The sequence below is a fragment of the Cetorhinus maximus genome, chromosome 1 (genome assembly GCF_964194155.1).
Source record: "Cetorhinus maximus chromosome 1, sCetMax3.hap1.1, whole genome shotgun sequence".
In the NCBI taxonomy this organism is placed as follows: domain Eukaryota; kingdom Metazoa; phylum Chordata; class Chondrichthyes; order Lamniformes; family Cetorhinidae; genus Cetorhinus; species Cetorhinus maximus.
In genome coordinates this window covers 189,394,581-189,416,777 of record NC_135879.1, presented here as the reverse complement: position 1 = coordinate 189,416,777, position 22,197 = coordinate 189,394,581, and the positions used below count along the sequence as shown (strand labels likewise).

Sequence of the window (22,197 nt, the reverse complement as noted above, 5' to 3'; positions counted from 1 at the left end):
CAGTGAAGGAAGAAGATGTAGATGTAGATGCTCTGGCTGCACACAATGAGTCCAGTAGTGAGTCCAAGGCTGAGCACGTTCAGGAGAACGCTGAGGGGATCGATGCTGAACCAGGCAACCTCCAGGGAGGCAGGGACACCGGGGAGGCTTTGATCCAACGCTCTTTCAGCTAGTTTACCAAAGATGAACCTTTAACACATGCCAGGGCTGCAGGCTCCATGCTCGATACCTGAGAGAAACATTTGCCTGGTCAGGAACATTAACTATGTGCCTTGTCAATAAAGCTCAATGACAAGCAAGTTCCCGTTCACCTGCAGAACTAATGAAGCACCCTAATGAAGCTTGTTGAGAACCAAAACATTTAATGATTGCAAACTTGCATACAGAAATCAAAGTACATTAAAAGGTGTTGAACAGCACACCTACTTAAAAACAACTTAAACATGGGGCCAAAGAAAACCACCAGTAATAAGCCCATATTGTGCCTAAGGTGATTTACGCTTACGTTTGCGAGTGCTACGTCTAGGTGCTCCCCCCTTGCTGGCATTGGCATTGGAGACAGCCTGCTCACTCTGCTGTCCTGTTGGCCTTGATGACCTTGGCGGGTGTCCTCTGACCTGTGGAGCCTGTGCTGACTGCCGGCGCCCTGGGCATTCTCTGTCTCCATCTGCACCTCAAGCGAGTGTGAAGTGCCCTCACCACTGTGTCCCGGGACACTAGCCGATGATCTTATCCCCATCGAGGTGCTGGTATCTGCGCTGGTGCCTGCCTGGCTGAGAGGGTGTGACGCTGGTGCGTGTATATCTTCAGGAATCTCAGGTGATAGCAGCAGTCCCTCTATCTCCTGAGTCCGGGCATGCTCCAGAGAGGCTGAAAGGAAGAACAAACACATTTGATTAGTTGAAGTTGTTACACTGTTAATGTGTGTGCCTGGCACCCGGATCAGGATGTTCTCCTCCTTCCATAATCAATGGGAAACCCAGGTTGGAAGCTGAATTCAATAAACAGTCAACAGTGGAATGTTTGCACTGACAGACATTGTGACCTCAGTGCACAGCACTCTTACCTCCTGGCACCCCAACCTCACTGCTGCCGGTAGACCTGGGCACATGGCGCCTCTCCAGCTCGAGAGCTTCCTGCTCGTATCTGGTGAGTATGAGTAGGTGGGGCTGCCCTCCGCCAGTCTGCAGCCGCTCAGCATTATTGTGTGCGGTCTTTCCCTGAAAGGAAAGAGGAGCATTGATTAGTCCACCCTGTACCTGGATTGCCATTGCAGCCTTGCTACCCCCACCTGAAGAAAACCTTGCAGGGCTCATCCGATTCGTGACCCTGGAGCCACCATACACTCACTCCAAGCAGCCAGGGCTGACCCCCTTGCCTCCATCACATTTGCCACTCACACTCTAAGACCGTTCCAAACCCACGAGCACTACCACCCAGATGGACAAGGGCAACCGATAGATGGGTACACTGCCACCTGCCCTCCAGTTCCCCTCCAAGTCACTCAGCACCCTGACTTTGAAATCTTTTTGGCATTCCAGCACTGCGTCTAGGTCAAAATCCTGGAGCTCGTCCCCAAACAGCACTGTGGGTGTTCCTGCACCACATGCAGCAGATACAGAGGGCAGTTCAGAACCACCCTGTCAGGGGCAACTAGGGATGGGCAATAAATGCTGGCCCACCCAGCAAAGGCCACATCCCATGAATGATTGAATGCAATAACAAAACTCTGAGTTGGGGGTTGCTGAGAGGGGTGGGGCCAACCTAACTGCTGTGCTAAGTGAACCATGCCAACACGGTACTCAGCCTTCCCGATCACAAGAGGTCATTAAACCGCTTGTGGCACCGCACCCAGGTGTGTCGCACCACATCATGGGAGCTGACCCATTCTGCCACCTCCTCCCAGGAATGTTTGGGCCTCCTCCTCCCGTCCCTTGGCACAAGGATCTCACGGCCTGCTTCTGCCTGTAGGACTGCTCTCTTGCTTGGATAGCCTGGTAATACCAACCCTGTTATTAGTTTCTCCGGCAGGATTGGAAGTTGTGTGCGGAGTTTCCTGCCCATCAGGAGTTTGGATGGGGCCAGGTGCATTGTAAAGGGGTGGTCTTGTATGTGAGCAGTGCTGTGGGAAGTCCTCATTCTTTTTTAGGAGGGTTTTTGCAGTGCAGACCCTTTTTCGGCCTCCCCATTTGACTGTGGGTAACTCTGGGAGCTGGTGCAGTGGTGGAAGCCAGATGTGGTGGCAAAGTGCTCATTTGAAAATTGTGGGCTGTTGTTGGACGATCTCAACCAGGATGCCGTGGCTCGTGAACATCTTTCAGTCCCTTAATTACTATCTGTGGTAGTTGTATATATTGCTTCACCTCAATCCACCTGGAAAAGTAATCCACCACTGTGAGGAACAATTTGCTCTTGAAGACAAATATGTCAATGTCTAGACTCTCCCATGGCCTGGTAGGGAACTGTATGGGGATGTGGGGCTCTCTTTGGTTCTGCCTGTGCAGCGCACACACCTGGTGGTTTGTTTGGTGTCTTCAATCGCCTTGGAAATGCCTGGCCATCAGTCAACACATTGGCCTCGTGTCCTGCACTTGGTGATGCCCAGGTGACTCTAGTGTATTTTTTTGAAGAATCTCCGACTACAGGGAAACTGGGATGACCAGCCGCTCATTGTAGACCAGGAGATTGTCTATGACTGTGAAGTGTTTTTCTTGTTTGAACCAAGCTTTCGTGGTACCATCGCTTGGTCTGTTGTGGCCACCCTTGTTGGCAGTAATGGCAGATGTGGGCACACTCCTCACCACACATTTGTTCCTGGTGAATCTGTTGTTTGGCTGTGGTCACTGGCAGGTGTCTCCTTGTCAATTAGGAGTACATTTCCAGTTCTTTGATGAGATTAACATCCTGTTTAGTCAAAAGGCCTACTGCGGCCCTGGAAAGTGCGTCTGCCATTGTTTGGTTTTTGCCCTGAACGTATATCGTCTCATAGGCGAACCTCATGAGGTATAGGCGGAATCGTTGGATTCTGGGAGGCATCTTTGTTAGCTCCTTCTCATCCAGTAATGAGGCTAATGGCCTATGGCCTGTCTCAATAGTGACCTTGAAGCCAATGAGAGAGTCTGTAAACTTCTTGCATGCCCACGTGACGGCGAGGGCTTCCTTTTCTATGATGGTGTGTCTCGTCTCAGTGTCCAGCAGCCCTCTGGAAGTGTAATACAGCGGCTGGCCACTTGCATCTAGTTGTTCCTGAAATAGGACCCTCCAAGACCTGTGGACAAAGCATGTACTGCTATGGTGGTGGGCAAGGATGGGCCTTAGTGAGCCAGAATGTCAGTAGAGAGCAGCATCGCCCTGATGCGAGTGAATACTTGCTCTTGTTGTCCCAGCGCCATGCCTGGCCTGTCTTAAGCAGATGCCTCAAAGGTTCTATGAAGTGTGCCAAATTAGGTTAAAATTTTGCCAACTGGTTCATCATCCCCAAGAATTGTTGGAGGTCCAGAACTGAGGATGGGGTTGGGAACTGCCTAATAGCTTTAGTTTTCTGTGGGTCCACTGTGATGCTTTTATTGCTAACGGTGTGGCCCAGGAACCACATTGAGGTTTTGGAGAACTCACGTTTTGCATTCAGCATCAGCCCTGCTTCTTGCAGGTGGTCTAAGACTGTTGTGAGTCTCTTGTGATGTTCCTCACCGTTGTATCGTGAGCCAATGCACTGTCCATATGGAAAATGATCCTCTGTAGGCCCTGCAAAATGGCCAAGGTCGTATGTTGAAATATTTCATGCACTGAAGGGATTCCAAACAGCAGACAGTTAAAGCAGGATCTGCCAAAGCAGGTAATGAATGTGGTCAGCAGCCTGGAATCTTCATCAAGGGGAAGTTGCCAAAAGCTGCTGTAGGCATCCATGTTTGAAAATACCGTGCTTGTTGAGAGTTTAGTCAGCCTTTCGTCCACTGGAGGACATGGTTTCTTCTCTGGCTACGGCTTTATTGAGCTGTGTCAGGTTGTCGAAAATACGGATGGACCCGTTCAGTTTAGGGACTGGGGCCATCCTGGGACATCATGCAGTTGGTTGTGTGACTGGGGAGATGATTCCCATGTTTGTCATCCTGCCTAGCCGCTGTTGTAGCTGCTTCATGAATAGGTGGGGAATTTTTCATGGTGTGAATAGGCATCCCCGTACTGTGTGATCTTGTATGCGTTTTTCAGTCACCACAGTCCTGCAATGAGCTTTGGGAACCCACTTTTATACCACTTTTTTGTAGGAGGTTAAATTTGACACAGGCTTTGCTGCTTAGTCATGAACAGTCCTGGTTGTAAATGATTAACAGGGTCCCTCAGATTCTTTTAGCCTTGTACTTCAGTGTCACATGCAAGGCTGCCTTTCACCGAGAGATTTATGCCCCCTGCTCCATCTAGGTGTTTTGTGGGTGGCATCAGCCACTGGGTCACGAGTCATGGTTTTCTCTCTGACAGCATCGTAACACTGGCTGCCGTGTCCAATTTAAAGTGTGTGAAGTGGCCTTTAACCAAAACGTCCACATTCCAAAATGATAATCCAAGATCTTTGACCGCACCCAAGAAACATGGCTGTGTGTCCTCTTTGTTGCCGTCTTGACCTTATGAATCAGCTTTGGGTCTTCTGTGCATTTCAGATTTTTTTTGTACTATAAGGATCTGGCATATAGGGCTAACGTGGGACTGAGTACATTATCACCCGCACAGTGATATAAAAGAACACATGACCCGCACTTAGGAGTCAGTTTGGGTCGGACAGAGCCATGTGCACAAGCAAGCATGGAGGCAGCTCCTTGCTTGAATGCTTTGCTGTATATATGTACATAGTTCTTGTAGTTAATAAATACATACAGTTAATCTACTTAAGAACACAAAGACTTCATTGGGCAGAATTTTCAGGGTGACGTGTGGGGGGTGGGCCCTGCATGTTCAGCGCTTAAAATGGCGCATGGTGACATCAGGCGAGCGTCCCGACGTCTGCGCGCGCCATTGCGATATTTAGCTGGGCGGGCGCACAATGAAGTGCGACGCGTGCCCACCATGAATTAAAGGCTTGTTAAAGCCCTTAACTTGGCAATCGATGCTGATTTTGAGGCGCCTGTGCGATCTTCGGCTCGGCGCACGGGCGCAACAGGGAGGCGGGAGGTGACTTTTTAACAAAACTCATCCATGGGTGGGATATGTGGGCTCAGGGGTTGTTAATGTTTTATGTGAAGCATTTATTGCAGAAAGTGTTTTAAACTTGCCTGTGTGATCTGTAGCAGTTCAGAATGATTTCCATCAGCTTTCCCTGTACTTTGAACCTTCAGCTCAGCAGTCTGCAGTCAGGAATCTTTATCGGGCCTGCAGCTTTCCAGAGGCCTCCACTTAGCCTGGGTATGGGTTCTGACATGTCCATTCGAGGCAGCTCCTCTGAGGAGGAAGGGAGGGCTAGAATAAGGAGGAGGCCAGGAGTGGACAACCAGCCTCCAGGGGAGCCACCTTTGGGAGGACAGGTACAGGCACAAGGGGCGCAGGGCCAGGAGGTAGTCCAAGGTGGAAGGGGCCGCAGAAGATGCCAGTATCCTGCTGCTAGGGTATACAGGTGGAGAAGCAGTTACCTCAATATAACAGGTGCAGTGCCAAAGGAGGCTCCGACTGCCAAGGGAGACAGTACACTACATCTGTCAGATGATTGGCCCTAAGATCTCTCCTAAATGTGTGGGCGGACACTCCATGCAGTTCTGAAGGTCACAGTTGCCCTCCACTTCTATGCCTCTGGCTCCTTCCAGGGTTCGGTGGGTGATCTTTGCAGTGTCTCCCAATCAGCTGTCCACACTTGTGTCAAGCAGGTCACAGACGCTCTGTTCAGATGGGCATTGACCTTTATCCACTTCTGCTGTGACCAGGCAAGCCAGACACAGCGAGCCAGAGGCTTCGTGGCCATTGCTGCTTCCCCTGCGTCCAGGGTGCAATTGACTGCACACATGTGGCCATCAAGGCGCCAGCAGATGAGCCCGGTGCCTTCGTCAACAAGAAGAGCTTCCACTCCATGAACGCGCAGATAGTGTGTGATCACAGGATGCTGATTCTACAAGTCTGTGCAAGGTACCCAGGCAGCTCCCACGATGCCTACATCCTCAGAAACTCCCAGGTGCCGGGGCTCTTCAGTGCTCCAGCTCGGCTGGATGGATGGCTGCTGGGTGACAAAGGCTATCCCCTCAGAAGGTGGCTCATGACGCCTCTCCACCATCCAAGAATAGAAGCTGAGCAGCGGTACAATAGGAACCACGCCTCCACAAGGGCTGTGGTGGAGAGGGCCATCGGTCTTCTCAAGATGCGCTTCTGATACCTGGACCGCTCAGGGGGCGCACTCCAGTACCCACCAGATCGTGTCTTTGTGATAGTGGCTGCATGCTGCGCTCTGCACAATCCTGTGCTGGAAAGGGGGGATGCAGTTGACAATGAAGACCTTGACGCAGTGGATGCGGCTGCACACGATGAATCCAGCAGTGGCTCTGAGGATGAGGAAGCACAGGACAATGATGAGGGGCAGCACGCCGATCCGCTACTACACCAAGGAGGCAGGGACACCCGGGAGACTTTAATCCAATGAACCTACAGCTAGCTCCACACACATGGATCTGCAGGACCAGCATTGCCTGGCACTTAAGTGGCATCTTCCACTTCATTAGCTGCAACTAAGGGCTTAGTATATAAACGAAATGTCCACTCAAACACTCATGATATGTCCGTGAAACATACAAATGCAGCACAAAGGAAACACCCTCAGCCATGGTGACACATGTGGATTTTATTTTCATCCATCATATGGTGCAACAAAATCAAATCAAAACGTTGTTCCAATGTTAAAAAATATAAATTCCTTAATCTAGGGCCAACAGAAAAACACCAGTGAGAAACCCGTGGGATGCCTAACGTGCCTTATGCTTACGTTTGCAGGTGCTACGTCTAGGTGCCGCCCCATCGCTCGGAGTGGCTTGTGAGACAGCCTGCTGACTACTGTCCGATTGGCCTCGATGACCTTGGTGGATGTCCTCCAGCCCTTAGAGCCTGTTCTGGCCCCGCCTGGGAGGGAGTGGCCAGTTCTACAGCTGGCATCTCCCCAGTTGTTGCAGCCTCAACGAATGCAAAGGTCACTGGCAGAGGGGCAGAGGAGCTGCTGCCCTCATCCGGAGTGCCCTGAGAGAAGCCCGCAGAGACGACAGGCAGCTGCTGCGCCGACGTGAGGTCACTTCAGACTTCCCTGCTCACCATAGATGGATGGGCACCAAGCTGGGACACTTGGTGCCCAGAACATCTCCCACATTGCGAATAACCACCTGAGGCCAGTAGCGCTGTGAGTGCTTGCAGGTCAGAGCGTCACCCCATCAGAAGCTGATCAATCCGTTGGAAGCCCCTCTCCATGAGAGTTGCCAATCTCTCCAAGGAGGAAGTCTGATGCTCTGACAAGAGGTTCATGCCATCACTGACACTCTGCCTGGATTCCTCCACCACAGAGACCAACTGAAACACACCCTCATGCAGCCCTGCCAGATGCTCCCGCGCAAACTGCTGCTTGTTCTGCAGTTGCTGCATTGGTGACATCTCCAGAGGCACATCATCACTGCCCGACTCAGCATGTGCCTGGTACCCTGCAATCCTCTGGCTACTGGCGCCATTGGCACTCTCTGTCCGTGCCATCTCCTCCAGTGATTGTGAAGTGGCCTCTCCACTGTGCCCCGGGACACTAGCCGATGTTACAATTCCCACAGATGTGCTAGTGTCTGCGCTGGTACCTGCCTCGCTGAAATGGTGTGACGCAGGTGACAATTCACGTCCATCAGGTGTGAGAGGGAGCATCTGGACATCTTCATGGCAGCCCTGCTCTGATGATGCTGAAATTAACAGCAAGGACAGTGGATCAGTTAGCGTTCACTCAGTATCCCTTTCCCCCCAGGCTCATAGTGCGCTCAACCTTCCAGAACCTAAGGAGACGAACATTGGTGGGGTGGTAAATAGTCAGGAGGAGGCCCAAACATTACAGGCGGATACAGATGGGCTGGTCAGATGGCCTAAGGAACGCCACATGGAATGTTATGTGGATAAGTGTGAGGTGATGCACTTGGGTAGGACAAACAAAGTACGGGAATACACGAGGAATGGTAGGACTGTGGAAAGTAAGGATGATTAGAGGGACCTTGCTGGGCATGTTGACAGGCCCGTTAAGGTAGCGGTACAGGAACATAAGGCATTTAAGAAGGTAAATGCCATACTTGCCTTTATTAGCCGAGGAATAGAATGTAGGAAAAGGGAGGTCATGTTGCAAGTGCAGAAAATGCTGTCGAGGCCACAGTTGCACTTCTGCGTTCAGTTGTGAACTGTGCTTCATGGGAGGGATGGGATTGGAGTGGAGAGAGTGCAGAGGTTTGTGATCAGGATGCATGCTGGCCTGTTGAGTTGGAGTTATGAGGAAACATAACAAACACTGGTGACATTTGCATGGAGCACAGGAGGTTGACAAGTCACATTATTGAGCTTCATACCATTATGAGGGGCATAGACCGGGTGGACAGAAAGCAACAATTTCCCTTGGCGGAGGGATGACTAACCTGGTGGCATTTATTTAAGCTGAGTGCCATGAGGTTGACAGGTGAGGTGATGAGGACCTTTTGCACAGAGTAATGTGGGACACACTGGCTGAAATGGTGGTGGAGGCACAAACCCTCCTAAGATGCAATAAGGATTTGGATGTGCAGCAGTGATGCCATGGCATGTTAGGCCGTGGGGATAGTGGTCAGAAATGGGATAAGGCGACTTTGGAAGGTGCTAGACACGCGCATCCTCAAGGGGCTGAGGGACCTTTGTCTATGACCCACATGTCTGACTGTATCAGTCTGTGAATGAGCGGTGTTGCTGCATTAACGACTGCAGCAATCATCAGTGCTTTGGATGGTGGGGAGACAGAGTGGATGGGACTGTAGGCCTCAAATACCTGGCTGCTGCACCCCAGCCTCGCCAACACCTGTCGACCTGGATGCATGGCGGGTTTCCAACTCCAGGGCCTGCTCTTCGAAACGGTTCAGGATGAGAAGCTGGGCCTGGTCACAACCAGTGAGCGAATGCTCGTATATGTTGTGCGCATTTTTCTCCTGCAGAACAGAGAAGACCATTTATTGGGGCTGATCACTCGTGTACTCTGCACGCACACGCCGCACCCGAACCACAGTGGCCCATCCGAGGCCTCCAGCGCCTCCTGTCCACTCTACTGGTGATCGGTCACCGAAATATAGTACGGCTGCTCCCAAATCCCTCCCCCAACAGCCACCTTGGACACATTCGGCGTCCATCACTTTCAATAACACATGGGTCTTTGCTCCCATGGCAAGGAGGCACAAGTAGGTGCGTCACCAAGGCCACCAGATGGCTCTTGGCCATGATACCTTGAGGCTCCCCTTGCTCCATCTCATCACCGTGAATAGGACCTGTGTTGGAGTTATGAGTATGCGCCTAGCTGCCTCTCCTGCAGGTTGCCCCCAGACTACTCATGTGCAATGAAGACATGGGGGAAGAACCCATCTTCTCATTAACCACTAAGGCTGATGTAAGCATGGTCACTATCTGCTTGACCACCCAGCGTGCGACAAATGTCCAACATGAGTCAATGCAGTCACGACACTAAGACGTGGGGGGGGGGGCCCTCAAAGGCTAAGGCTACCTGCTGGGTTAAATGGCCAAGGCCAACATGGTACTCATCATTCCAGAGCACAACAAATTGTTGAACCGCTTGCGACACTGGATCCACGTTTGGCGCACCACATCCTGGGAACTGACCACCTCCTCCCAGGCACGCTTCGTCACATGGGGGGGCTGTCCTCCTCCCATCCTGGGGAAACAGAACTACACGCCGTGCTGCCACCTCCTCGAGAAGGGCAGCAAGGCAGTTATCAAAGAAGCGAGGGGCACATTGGCCCCCCGCTGGCCTACCCTGTAACCTGCCCTACTCATGGCCCACACCCTGCAGCCCACCATCCTCCTCTGGTCTTCCCCCTACGACGGCCTGCTGTGCAGACCCCCTGCGGTGCCATCTGTAGCTGGCCATGGTGAACAGCCTAAAGGAGGCTGCCTGGCCTTTTTTTATACAGACTGATGGTTCCCCATTGGACCTGGCAGTCTGTACACGCCCGCCGCAATTTTAAAAGTCCTGCTCTCCACGGGAGTGTGAAATGCGCTGGGCAGGCCTTAATTGGTCCGCCCGCGCAAATTGGCGGCGTGGCCCGTGATAACTTCAGCTCCGCCCACCCGCCGAATGGAAAATTTAGCCCATTAAGACTGACTGAATGGTATCCAAAACCCTACAACATGGTGGCAGCGAATGGAAAAACCCCCAGACCCTGATACTACATTTTATATATAGAAGGTCTACAATTTGTGGGCTCACCAAATAACACCAAGTGTGAAGAAGAGGCACAGAGCAGATAACTCAGCAGTTAAATACAATTTTGATAGGCAGTAGGAGCTATGCCATATAAACAAAGATATTTCAACAATAAATAATAAGTGCAGCCTAAAAGGCCCTTTATACTAAATATGGAACTGGATATTGAACAGAAAATCATAACATCAAGAAGACAGAGTCAAAGAGCTGGGTTTCTCCCAAGCTCCTGATGGATGATGGGAAAATTAAAACTAGTTGTCCTGTAATTTTCCTATCATTAAATTTACAAAAAATATTGTAGAACAGTAATGTTGCTTTTTCAAATGCAATGGAATATAGAACATACGAACTGTCATTTAACATTATTTGTCATTTGAATATTGTATTTGGTCAGTTGTTATATTTTGATAAATTGAATTCATTAAGGAAACTTTGAAATGCTTGAGTGTTCTGACTCCAGATGAGAGAAACACAGATGTGTTGATTATTCTGCTGTTGCCTCCTATATAACCAAATAAAGATGTGCAAAATATTTGCGATGTTGTATAAAATTCAAACACAAAGTGGTGGCTACAGCTGTAAATTAATGTGCTATGCAAATAGAGTATCATGAGCTACAGCCTCCAAGTGATGTTCTTCCAAAAACTTCCGAAAAGAAAGAAATACTTACATTTATGTAGTGCCTTTCGTGACCACCAGACATCTGTGCTTTACAGCTGGTGGAGCACTTTTAATGTGTCATCACTGTTCTAATGTACAAGGTGCAAGCTTACATTTCAGTCTAGGCAAAGCTAAAACTGAGATTGTGTGACACGTGGTTTGCTTTTAGCAACCTCAGTCTCATGTGGAACTGTTCATTAACTCGTATGGATTCACTGCACAGGGAACATTCGATGGAATGTAGCTGCCTGTTGCATACATGTGTCATTCCACCCATTATAAGAAACATGCTGTAACAAGTATTACTGAATATCGTAGTGTAAAACAGGCAATGAATATTGGATTGACTGTCATTTAGACACACAGCCCCAATTTTCCTTTCCATGGTAGAAAGGATGTTTGTGCGGGTGTTTCTGCGACTCAGCCAATCTGATATTGCTTGTTTACATTATTGCCAAATGTTGAAATTACATCTCTTTCTGAAGGAAGAAACAGACCATAACTCTGGAGAGAAATCCTGGGGAAGGAGTTCAACTAATGTGTTGGAGATGAAGAAATGGAGTGCAGCAGTCAGCATTGAGTTTATGAGGAACTTCTGAGAGCCTTTCTTTCTATCTCATTTTTCCCCTCTAACCGTCAGCAAATACATCATGACACTTCTGTAAATTAGCTGTGCAACGTGCTTGTCAAACCACTTCTGGCTTTTGCTTTCCATTTCTTTAGGTTTGTCCAAGAAAAGTAAGTCCCTTGTATATTTGGCCTTGCCAAGATTTCATATTATACAGCGTCACTGGCTGTCTCCATCCTGATGCATGCATCCTGGTTGATTAACCAGTGAGCTAGAGGGGAATGCAATGGGTGAGACACACAACATAAGTAGGCAGGGACAGCTGGTGATGACAGAGAAGGAGAAGCTAATGCCCAGAGAGCCAGCTTATATTCAACGTTGGCAGAAGAATCTGGGGATGTGGATCTGACAGAAACTAAGTTGAATAAAGGCTTTCTAAGCATTGTTGCAGGCATTGAGAGGTGCACAAAATAATGTGATGGAGATGGCAGCTTGGGCGCAGAGTCCGCTTCCTGTGCATACAGTACTATTCTGAATGGACTGCAGTGTTGTGAAGCCAATGTGTGGCAATGCCATGGACCTCTAGGAGGTGCTTCACTATGATGAAGCCCTAAGGGCAGTCATGGCTTTTGGCATTGTTTCTCAGACTGCTGCCAGAGAGGTCTGGACTGAAGAATATGGCTTAAAAATCTGAGATTATTAGCAATCCTGCCCTTCTACAGATTAGAAAGTCACCAACAAATAGTCCCTCAGCATTTGGCAGCATCTCCCTCACCCACTTGCATTGCATTCCAAATACAATGACTAATGATACTGTTGGGAGGTCTTGTGGCGCAGTGGGTAGCAACCCTGCCTCTGAGCCAGAAGCTCTGGGTTCAAGTCCAGGATGTTTATAACATGCCCAATTAGGTTGAGTATTAACTTCCAATATACCCAGTCACAGGAGGTACAAGCAGGAGAGATTCCTGGTCAGGTATGTGATGGAAAGAAAATTGGGACTTCTATGATCATTATTCATAGCTCCAGACTACAACATGAATGTAAAAGTGACAGCAACTCAGACTCTTTGGGGGGCTGGTTGGCTGGACAGCCATTGTGGATCAGATTGGTGCCAACAGCATGGGGTTCGATCTCCATTCTGGCTGGGGCGGATTTGGGACCTGCCACCTTGCCTTGGTTGTGGCAACATGGGTCAGACCTTTCTTCGGGCAAAGGACTTGAGGAGAAGAATGATACGGTTGCTTCCTACCTGTTTACCTGAGTCTCTGAGCCCTGATGCTGCCACTCTTCTCATCCATTGGGATGGACAAATTGGGAAAAGGTAAAAGGAGAAAGGAGGAAAGTGATGAGATGTAATAAGAGGAAGAGTAAAAGAAGAAGCAGAGAGTCAGAAGTGAGGGACGAGAGCAAGAAATGGAGATGAACAGGGAATCGTACAAGTGAATAGGAAGGGAAGTGAAAGGGAGAATTAAGTGAAGAAAAAGTTTACTTTTTGAAATGTAATCAAACATGGCAGCCAATATACAGGCAGAAAGTTCCAAATTAAATGAATGATTAATTAATGTGCTTTTGGTGATTTTGATTGAGGAAGGGTTGTTGGCTAGAACATTTCTCCACTGAATTATCCGAGTGAATATTTTATATTCCCCTGAACCACTGAGACAGCCAGGTACTGCTCTATGTACATGGAATAAACATGGAGTTGCTGAGTTCTGATATGTGCACAAGTTAAAGCTTGAAATGGGGCACTTTTGCACATATCTAAAGGAACACACAGTACAGTTCATTTTCATTGATTATAACCATAGTGTACATGTGCTGTGAACACAATAAATTACACTGACAAAGATAAATAATGAGTAAGGGCTAATAGCTCTTTTATTCTCTAGCGAGGGCTTGTATTGCCTGTCTGCAGCTTACTGACTGCAAATGGAATGCTGGGGGGATAAAACTGGGATAATAATTTAAAACGCTTTTTACACTTATTCACCTTTGGCTTTTATCCTTGAGCTTTTTGTAGCTCCATAATAAGATCAAAAGGTAAAATGATTGAATGCCAGACCAATGCAGTCAAAATATAAGGGCAGACTTTCCTGGAGTGCTGGATATCCTGGATCAGGAAAACATTGGATAATTGTGGGCTGGAGTGCACTCCTGCAAAGGAACTCATACAATTTTTTTTCATTTAAATTAATGGAGAATCTCCCCGTGAATCTTAATATATGCTTAGAAGTAATGCAAGATGCAAGGATTTAAAACTCTTGGACAAATAGTAAACTATGCGAGGGCTACACATTTGGAAGCTATTTGAAATAGTTAATGTAGTAGCATAGATTTTCCCATTGGGCATATGCTCAACCAGAAATCAGGAGGTACAAGAACCTCCTCAAAACCACTAGTGTGTTTATCCTATGCATATTTCTGACGTCAATCTCATTAGCCTAATATGGATGAGCTTCCGACATTCAGGATGCTTGTCATTGAAGCGGCAAGATTCTTTGGCAAAAGAACACCTGGAAGGAATTCACCAACCCACGGAATGGTCTATTTCTACAATGGTTCATTGAAATTCGAGGTAAGGCAGAGAAGGAGGGCTCTCTTTGGCAGTCGGCACCACAGGACCTCTAAAAGTGTAGCACAGGGAGGTTGGGAGGTTTTAGTGACAGCAGTGAAATGTTTTTCTCCATAGCTTGTTTCTGTGTATCACATTATGTGTCTAAAAACAAGTTCTTTTATGAATGAGACCAGCCTCAAGATGGCCCCTGCTTGCTGCTGGAAAATTGACTAAACCGTTTGTGCAAAATATACAACCTTTGGACATTTCTGGTATTTTAATTGGTTACGATTTTGATTGAGTGGCAATGAATATGGAAGAAATTGAACAATCTTGAACACAGGCTACAGAATTTCAATTAGGACTACAACTTGTAGGAGTTAGAGTGATACCGAAAAGTGGGTGTTGCTGGCAACACTAGCACACTAGCATTGATTGCCTATCCCTAGTTACCCTAAGAAGTTGATAGTGGTGATGGACCTTATTCTCGAAGTGCTGTAGTTCTTCTGGCAAAAGTGCATCCACAATACTGTTGCACAGGGAGTTCCAGATTGTGACCCAACAACAAAAAAGGAGCAGGTATGTATGTCCAAAGAGAATGCTTTGTGACTTGGATGAGAGCATGGTGTCGCCGTGCATCTGTTGTCCCTTTCCCTCTTGTGATGGAGGGTTGTGGATTTGGGAAGTGCTCCTGAGGAAGTGTTGAGTTGCTGCAGTGCATCCTGTAGCTGATCTTGACCAGGAGCCAATGTAGGTTAGAGAATACAGGGATGATAGATGAATGGGACTTGCTCTATAAGAAATGGGCAGCAGTATTTTGGATGACCTCAAGTTTATGGAGGGTAGAATGTGGGAAACCTGCCAGGAATGCATTGGAATAGTTGAGTCTTGAGGTAACAAAGGCATGCATGAGGGATTCAGCAGCAAATGAGCTCAGGGAAGGGTGAAGTCAAGCAATATTATGGAGGCGGAAATAGGCAGCCTAAGTGAGAGTGTGAATATGTGATTGGAAGCTCATCTCAGGACCAGATATGACAGCAAGGTTGCAAACAGCCTGGTTTAATCTCATATTGTTGCCAGGGAGAGGGAACATGTCAGTAGCTTGAGGAGAGTGATTGGAGTAGGAATGGAAAACAATGATTTCAGTATTCACGTTTTTTGGTTGGAGTAAATTTCTGCCCACCTAGTACTAGATGTTGGATAATCAGTCTGATAATTTAGCAAGAGTAGAGGAGTCGAGAAAGGTGGTAGTGAGGTAGAATTGGGTGTTGTCAGTGTTTGTGTGAGAGCTAATTCTGGATGATGCCAAGGTGCTACAACATGTATATGAGAAATAGGAGGGGTGCAAGGATAGATTGTTGGGGTCACCAGAGGTAATGGTGTGGGAGCAAGAAGAGCAACCATTACAAGTGTAACTCTGGGTATAATTGGATAGTTAAGAATGGAACTGGGCGAGAACAGTCCCACCCATCTGGATGACAGTGGAGAGGCAATGGAGGAGGATGGTGTGGTCAACATCGCCAGAGCTGCAGACAGGCCAAAAAGGACAAGGAGGGAAGATTTATCATTACCATATTGACATAGAATGTCATTTGTGACTTCTATAAGAGCTTGGAAAATTTAATCAACTTTGCTTCCAATTTCCACTCTTCCATCGCTTTCACATGATTCATCTCCGACTCTTTCCTTCTGTTCCTTGACTTTTGTGCCCCCATTTCAGGGGATAACCTATCACTGACTCCAACAGCTACCTTCACTACACCTCACAGCCTGCTCCTTGTAAGGTCTCTCGATTTCCACATTTCCACTTCATCTTTTCACCCTCCACATGCTCCACTCTTCACACAGCACTTTCCCATGTGAGAATAGGTGATGCAACAACTGCCCTTTTGCCTCCTACCTTTTAACCATTCAAACTCCTTCCAGGTGAATCAGCGATTTACTTGTACTTAACACTGATGGACGTATTTTCATGGGAATGAAGATCCAGGTGTACAGAGTCAGTTGCAGCATAGAAAGGTGATGGCAAAGTTGGAGGACACCATAAAATCCAGAAGTAGCAGAGGTTTGTTCTCAGCCCAGGTGAGTAGTTATCTGGCCAGAAACAGACTGAAACTGAAAAACAAATATCGCCTGTAGTCAATCACATGCTCAGCATGAGATTGAAATCTCTCAATCACAACAGCAGTGGGGGAAGCGCTGATTGAATGGAAGGGCCGATTAAAGTGATTTTAAATATCACAGAGCAGCAAATCAGAGACAGGAGTTGGGTTTTATGGTAGAGACAGTGTAGTCCAGAATAGAAGTATCATCTTGATGTCGAGAGAAGCCCAGGAATTTGAAGCCAAGTTTGAGAGAAGATCTAGATCTAGAAATTTTCATATCTTTTCCACAGATCAAAGAAGAGCAACAGATAATAGACATAAGCGGAGCCTATCACAAAATGTTTACAGCACAGAAGGAGGCCATTCAGCCTGCCATGTCTATGCTGGCTCTCTGAAGGAGCAATTTACCTATTGTCACTCCCCCCTTCTCCTTGTAGTCCTGCACAGTCTTCCTTTTCAGATAATCCAATTTCCTCTTGATTGACTGTGCCTCCACCATATTCTCAGGCAGCCACTCGCTTCATGAAAAAGATTTCTTCATGTCCCCATTGCTTCTTTTGTCAATTACTTTAAATTGGTGTGCACTGGTTTGCTATCCTTCTAGCAGTGAGAACAGTTTCTCCCTATCTACTCTGTCTAGACCCCTCATGATTTTGAATACCTCTACCAAATCTCCTCTCAATCTTTTCTTCTCCAAGGAGAATGGTCCCAACTTCTTTCAATCTGTCTACATAACTCATTTACATAGGAACTATGAGGAACTATCTACAGATCCTCATCCCTGGAGCTATTCGTGAATCTTTCCTGCATCCTCTATCTGTCTTCTCATTCTTCCTATAGTGTGGTATCCATAATTGGATGCAATACTCCAGTTGAGGCTGAACTAGTTTTATATAGGTTTGTCATAATTTCCTTGCTTTTATACTCTATATTCCTGTTTATAAAGCCTAGGATGCTGTATGCCTCATTCAATCTTGCTCTCAACCTGCCTTGCAAACTTAACTGATTTTTGAACATACACCCAGGTCCTTCTGCTCCTTTAGAATTATACACTTTGTTATATTGTCTCTCTGCATTCTTTCATCCAAAATGAATCATTTCACACTTCTCTGCATTAAATTTCGTCTGCTATTTGTCTGCCAATTTATGTCCTTTTGAAGTTCTATAATACCCTCCTCACAGTTCACAATACTTCCAGGTTTTGTATCATCTGCAGGTTTTGAAATTGTGCCCTGCACACCAAGGTCTAGGTCATTAATATATGTCAGGAAGAGCAAGGGTCCTAACACTGACTCCTGGGGAACTCCGCTATGAACCTTCCTCCAGTCTGAAAAACATTCATTAACCACTAATCTCTCTTTCCTGTAACTCATCCAATTTAGTATCCATGTTTCTACTGTCTCTTTTTTTCTACAAGCTCTAATTTTGTTCACAAGTCATGCAGTACTGTATCAAATGCCTTTTGGAAGTCAATGCACACCATATCAATTGCATTACTTTCATCAAAAACCTCTTCAAAAAACTTCAGCAAGTTAGTTAAACATGATTTACCCTTAACAAATCCATGCTGGTTTTCCTTAATTAACCCACATTTTCCCAAGTGACTGTTGATTCTGTCCCAAATTATCATTTCTACAACCATCCCCACTACCCAGGTTAAACTGACTGGCCTGTAGTTGCTGGGCTTATCTTTATACCATTTTTTGAACAAAGGTGAGACATCTGCAGTTATCCAGTCCTTTGGCACCACCCCTGAGTCTAAGGAAGATTGGAAAATTATGGCCTGTGCCTCCTCGATTTCTACTTTCACTTCCCTCAGCATCCTTAGATGCATCTCATCTGGTCCTGGAGCCTTATCAACTTTAGGTGGAGACAGCCTATCCAAATACCACTGCCTTATCAATTTTAAATCCTTCTAATGTATTAATTACCTCCTCTTTCACCATGATCTGGGCAGATCTTCCTTGGTAAAGACAGATGCAAAGTATTAATTTAATACCTCAGCCATGCACCCTGTTTCCATGTAGAAACCCCCTTTTTGGTCCCGAATTGGCCCTGCTCTTTTATTATTTACATGCCTATAGTAAACTTTGGATTCCCTTTTGTGTTAGCTGCCAGTCTCTTTTCATACTCTTTCTTTGCTTCCCTTATTTACTTTTTCACTTCCCCTCTGAACTTGGGAACACAGTTTAAAAATTAGGGGTCTCCCATTTAAGACTGAGATGAGAATTTTTTTTTCCCCCTGAGGGTTGTTAGTCTGCGGAATTCTCTACCCCAGAGAGCAGTGGAGACTGAGTCATTGAATATGTTTAAGGCAAAGTTAGACAGATTTTTGTTCGACAAGGGAGGCCAGGGTTATGGGGGCAGACACAAAAGTGGAGTCGAGGCCACAATCAGATCAGCCATGATCTTATCAAATTGCAGAGCAGGCTTGAGGGACCAAATGGACTACAGCTGCTCCTAGTTCTTGTGTTCACGTGAACCTTCTAAATTCAACCTGGTTTTTGGTTGTATTATCCACCTGTCTGTAATAAGCATACTTTAAAAAAAATTTATTTTTAATTTTCATTTTAATCTCTGATTTATTTTTGTCATCCAGGGAGACTTCTTTGCCCCATCTTTTCCCCCTTTGTGGGAATATAACTTGACTGTGCCTGAACTATCTCTTCTTTAAAGGTAGCCCATTGTTCAGTTACAGTATTGCCTGCCAACCTTCAGATCCATTCTTCATTGAAGTAGGCTTTCTCCCAGTTAATTATCCTTACTCTGGATTGCTCCTTGTCCTTTTCCACAACTAATCTAAATCTTATGGTCACTGTCCCCTAAATGTTCCCCTGCTGACAGTTGATCCACTAGGTCTAACTCTTTCCCAAGAACCAGGCTTAACAGTGCCTCCTTTCTCAGTGGACTAGAAACATTTTGCTGTAGAAAATTCTCCTGAACACACTCTAGAAAGTGCCCTCTTTGCACATTACATGACTAAAATCCTTAGACCCTTACCAGCCTATATGCTTGGATGTTGTACAGGTTTCGTTGCATGCAGACATGGATTGCTTCATTATCTGAACACTTTGCAATCATCTGTGAACATCCGACTTTTAACCTTCTAATGAAGGGAAGGTCATTTTTGAAGCAGCTGAAGATGGTTGGTCCTATGATGCTGTCTTGAGGAACTCCTGCAGTGATGTCCTGGGCTGCAATGGTTGGCCTTCAACCATTGGGGAAGATGGTGGTGTAGTGGTAATGTAATTGGGCTAATAATCCAGAGGCCCAGGCTAATGTTCTGGGGATTTGAACCCACCAAAGCAGCTGATGAAATTTGAATTAAATTAATAAACCTGGAATATAAAGCTAGTTTCAGAGTGGGTGACCATGAACCTATCATCAAAACCCATCTAATTCACGAATGTCCTTTAGAGAAGGAAATCTGCCATCCTTGCCTGGTCTGGCCTACATGTGACTTCAGACCCACAGCAATGTGGTTGACTCTTAATTACCATGTGAAATAGCCTAACAAGCCACTCAGTTCAAGGGCAACATTCCTTGTCAGCGTCACCTATGTTCCATAAAAGAATAAAGAAAAAAAAGACCAAAACCAACCTCCTTTGTGCTAGGTAGGACTCAAGCACCTTGAGAGTTTTCTCCTTGATCCCCATTGACTTCAGTTTTAATGGAGTGCCTGGGTGCCACACTCAGTTGAATGCTGCTTTGATGTCAATTCCAGTCACTCTTATCCCACCTCTGTAATTCAGGTCTTGTGACCAGTTTTGGGCCAAGGCTGTAATGTTTCTATGATTTGGGAGTTGGCTGGGAGAGTTGGCATGTGAAACCATATTAGTGGACGCTGTGGAAAAGATGACGGTTAGGCTTGAGTGGACCATAAACACTGGCATGGACTGGTTGGGTTGAATGGTTTCTGTATTGTTGTACATACTATGTAATGTAGTGGCAAGTTTTTAACTTTCAGCGAAAGTCTTCTTTATGTGACTATGTCAGTGGCTCTGATAGCTAGCAATGTGTTCTTTTCTGTAGCCTCTTCAAGCTTCTCCTGCTCTTCCATAGCTAGGTAGCTTCCTGCCCCAGAGCCTCCTTGTGGGATGAGGTTATGCACCATGTTTCAGTCCTCCATGATCTTTTATAGCTTAGCCAAGCAGTATTCCCAGGTCAGTTCAATCCTGTTCTCTATGAAAGGGCCCATTCGGCCCAACCAGTACATGCTGGTGTTTAAGCTCCACTTGAGCCTTGTACCATCTTTTCTCATCCAAATCTACCATCATAACCATCTATTCCCTCCTCCCACAAATGCTTGTATAGCTTCCTCTTAAATGCATCTATACAATTAACTTCAACTACTCCCTGTGGTAGCAAGTTCCACATTCTCACCACTCTTTGGGTAAAGTTTCTTCTGTATTCCTGATTGGATTTCTTGGTGACTATTGTATATTGATGGCCTTTAGCTATGCTCTTCCCCAGAATTTTAAAGACCTCTATTAGGTCACTGCTCAGCCTTTTTTCAAGAGTAAAGAGACTCAGTCTGTTGATCATTTCCTGACATGTATATCCATGCATTTCTGATATCATCCTTGTAAATCTTCTCTGCACTCACTCCAGTGCCCTTACCTGCTTTAATATGGTGACCAGGACTGCACACAGCGCTCTTCTTAATGGGATCTAACCAAGGTTTGATATAGGTTTTGGATAACTTCCCTACTTTTCAATTCTGTCCATTTAGAAATAAAGCCTAGTGCTTGGTTTGATGGTTTTTCTGGCCTTGCTCTACCAGTGGTGCAGCTTTTAGTGACTGGTGTATTTGCACTCAGAGATCCCTTTGTCCCTCTACCTCGCTGAGACTTGCACCTTCCAAATAATAAGCTACCTCCCGATTCTTCCTACCAAAATGCACTGCCTCTATATTTACCCGTGTTGAACTTCATTTGCTGTTTATTAATGTCTCCCTTGTTGCAGTCTTCCTCTATGTTGACTATCCCACTCCATCTTCCCAAGATGGTATAGGAAAGAGGGGAGGAATAAGGACAAGAAAAATAGCCATTTTTTAAAGAAAGTTTAAGGACAAGTTTTTCTGGTCGGCGAGCAGGGGCGGGGCCCGCTCACCGACGCATCACATGATGCGGGGTTATGGTGGGCGTGCGTCCCAATGTCTATTAAGGCCCTATTAAGGCCATTAAAAAAGTAATTAACTTGATTGATGGACCTGCCCGTCCAACCTTAAGGTTGGCGGGCAGGCCGGGAACCCAGGTGGGCCTTGGAAAAAGCATGAAACCTCATCCACAGGCGGAATGAGGTTTCATGAGGGCTTTTAAATGTTTACCAACTGTTTAAATAAAAGTTAAGGGCATGTCCCAACTCATGTGACAGTGTCACATGAGCGGACATGTCTGGGAAATTTTTTTATTACCTATCTGTCAACTTTTGAATTGGAGCCGATCTCCCTGAGGCGGCACTTAGCCTCAGGGAAATTGGTGGGCTCTTTCGCACGCATGTGCAAAAGAGCGCACTCCCAGCTGAGGGAATCCCGCCCCGGCCTGCACAGGGAGCGCATAGCGCTTCCTGGCGGACGTCACACTGGGCAGGCCTTAATTGGCCCGCCCACTTAAAATGGCGGCGTGCTACCAATCGAGGGCGCCAATTGGAGGCGCATCTGCCCGTGCCCGCTCCTGCACGGGGGGCAGAATTTTTCCCTAAGTGTTTAAACAAGATACATAACACTCAATGATCTCACTTAATAAAATCTGTTTTTCTTTTTGTTCAAATTCCTGATTAATAAGATTTACATTCTGAGCTGCAAAGTCCCACATTTATTTATTTATTACACCATCAACACTTTTCCAAAAGTTACATCAGTGGTAAAATGCAG

The 22,197-nt window shown here is 46.5% G+C and overlaps 1 protein-coding gene and 1 pseudogene across 2 annotated transcripts in view; both read left to right on the top strand.

The window, feature by feature from the left end:
• The window catches only part of pdzd2 (PDZ domain containing 2), a 631,303-nt gene that overhangs the window by 90,773 nt on the left and 518,333 nt on the right, over nucleotides 1–22,197 (top strand). The window lies entirely within an intron of this gene.
• The window catches only part of LOC144688731 (prefoldin subunit 2 pseudogene), a 38,681-nt pseudogene continuing 30,593 nt past the window's right edge, over nucleotides 14,110–22,197 (top strand).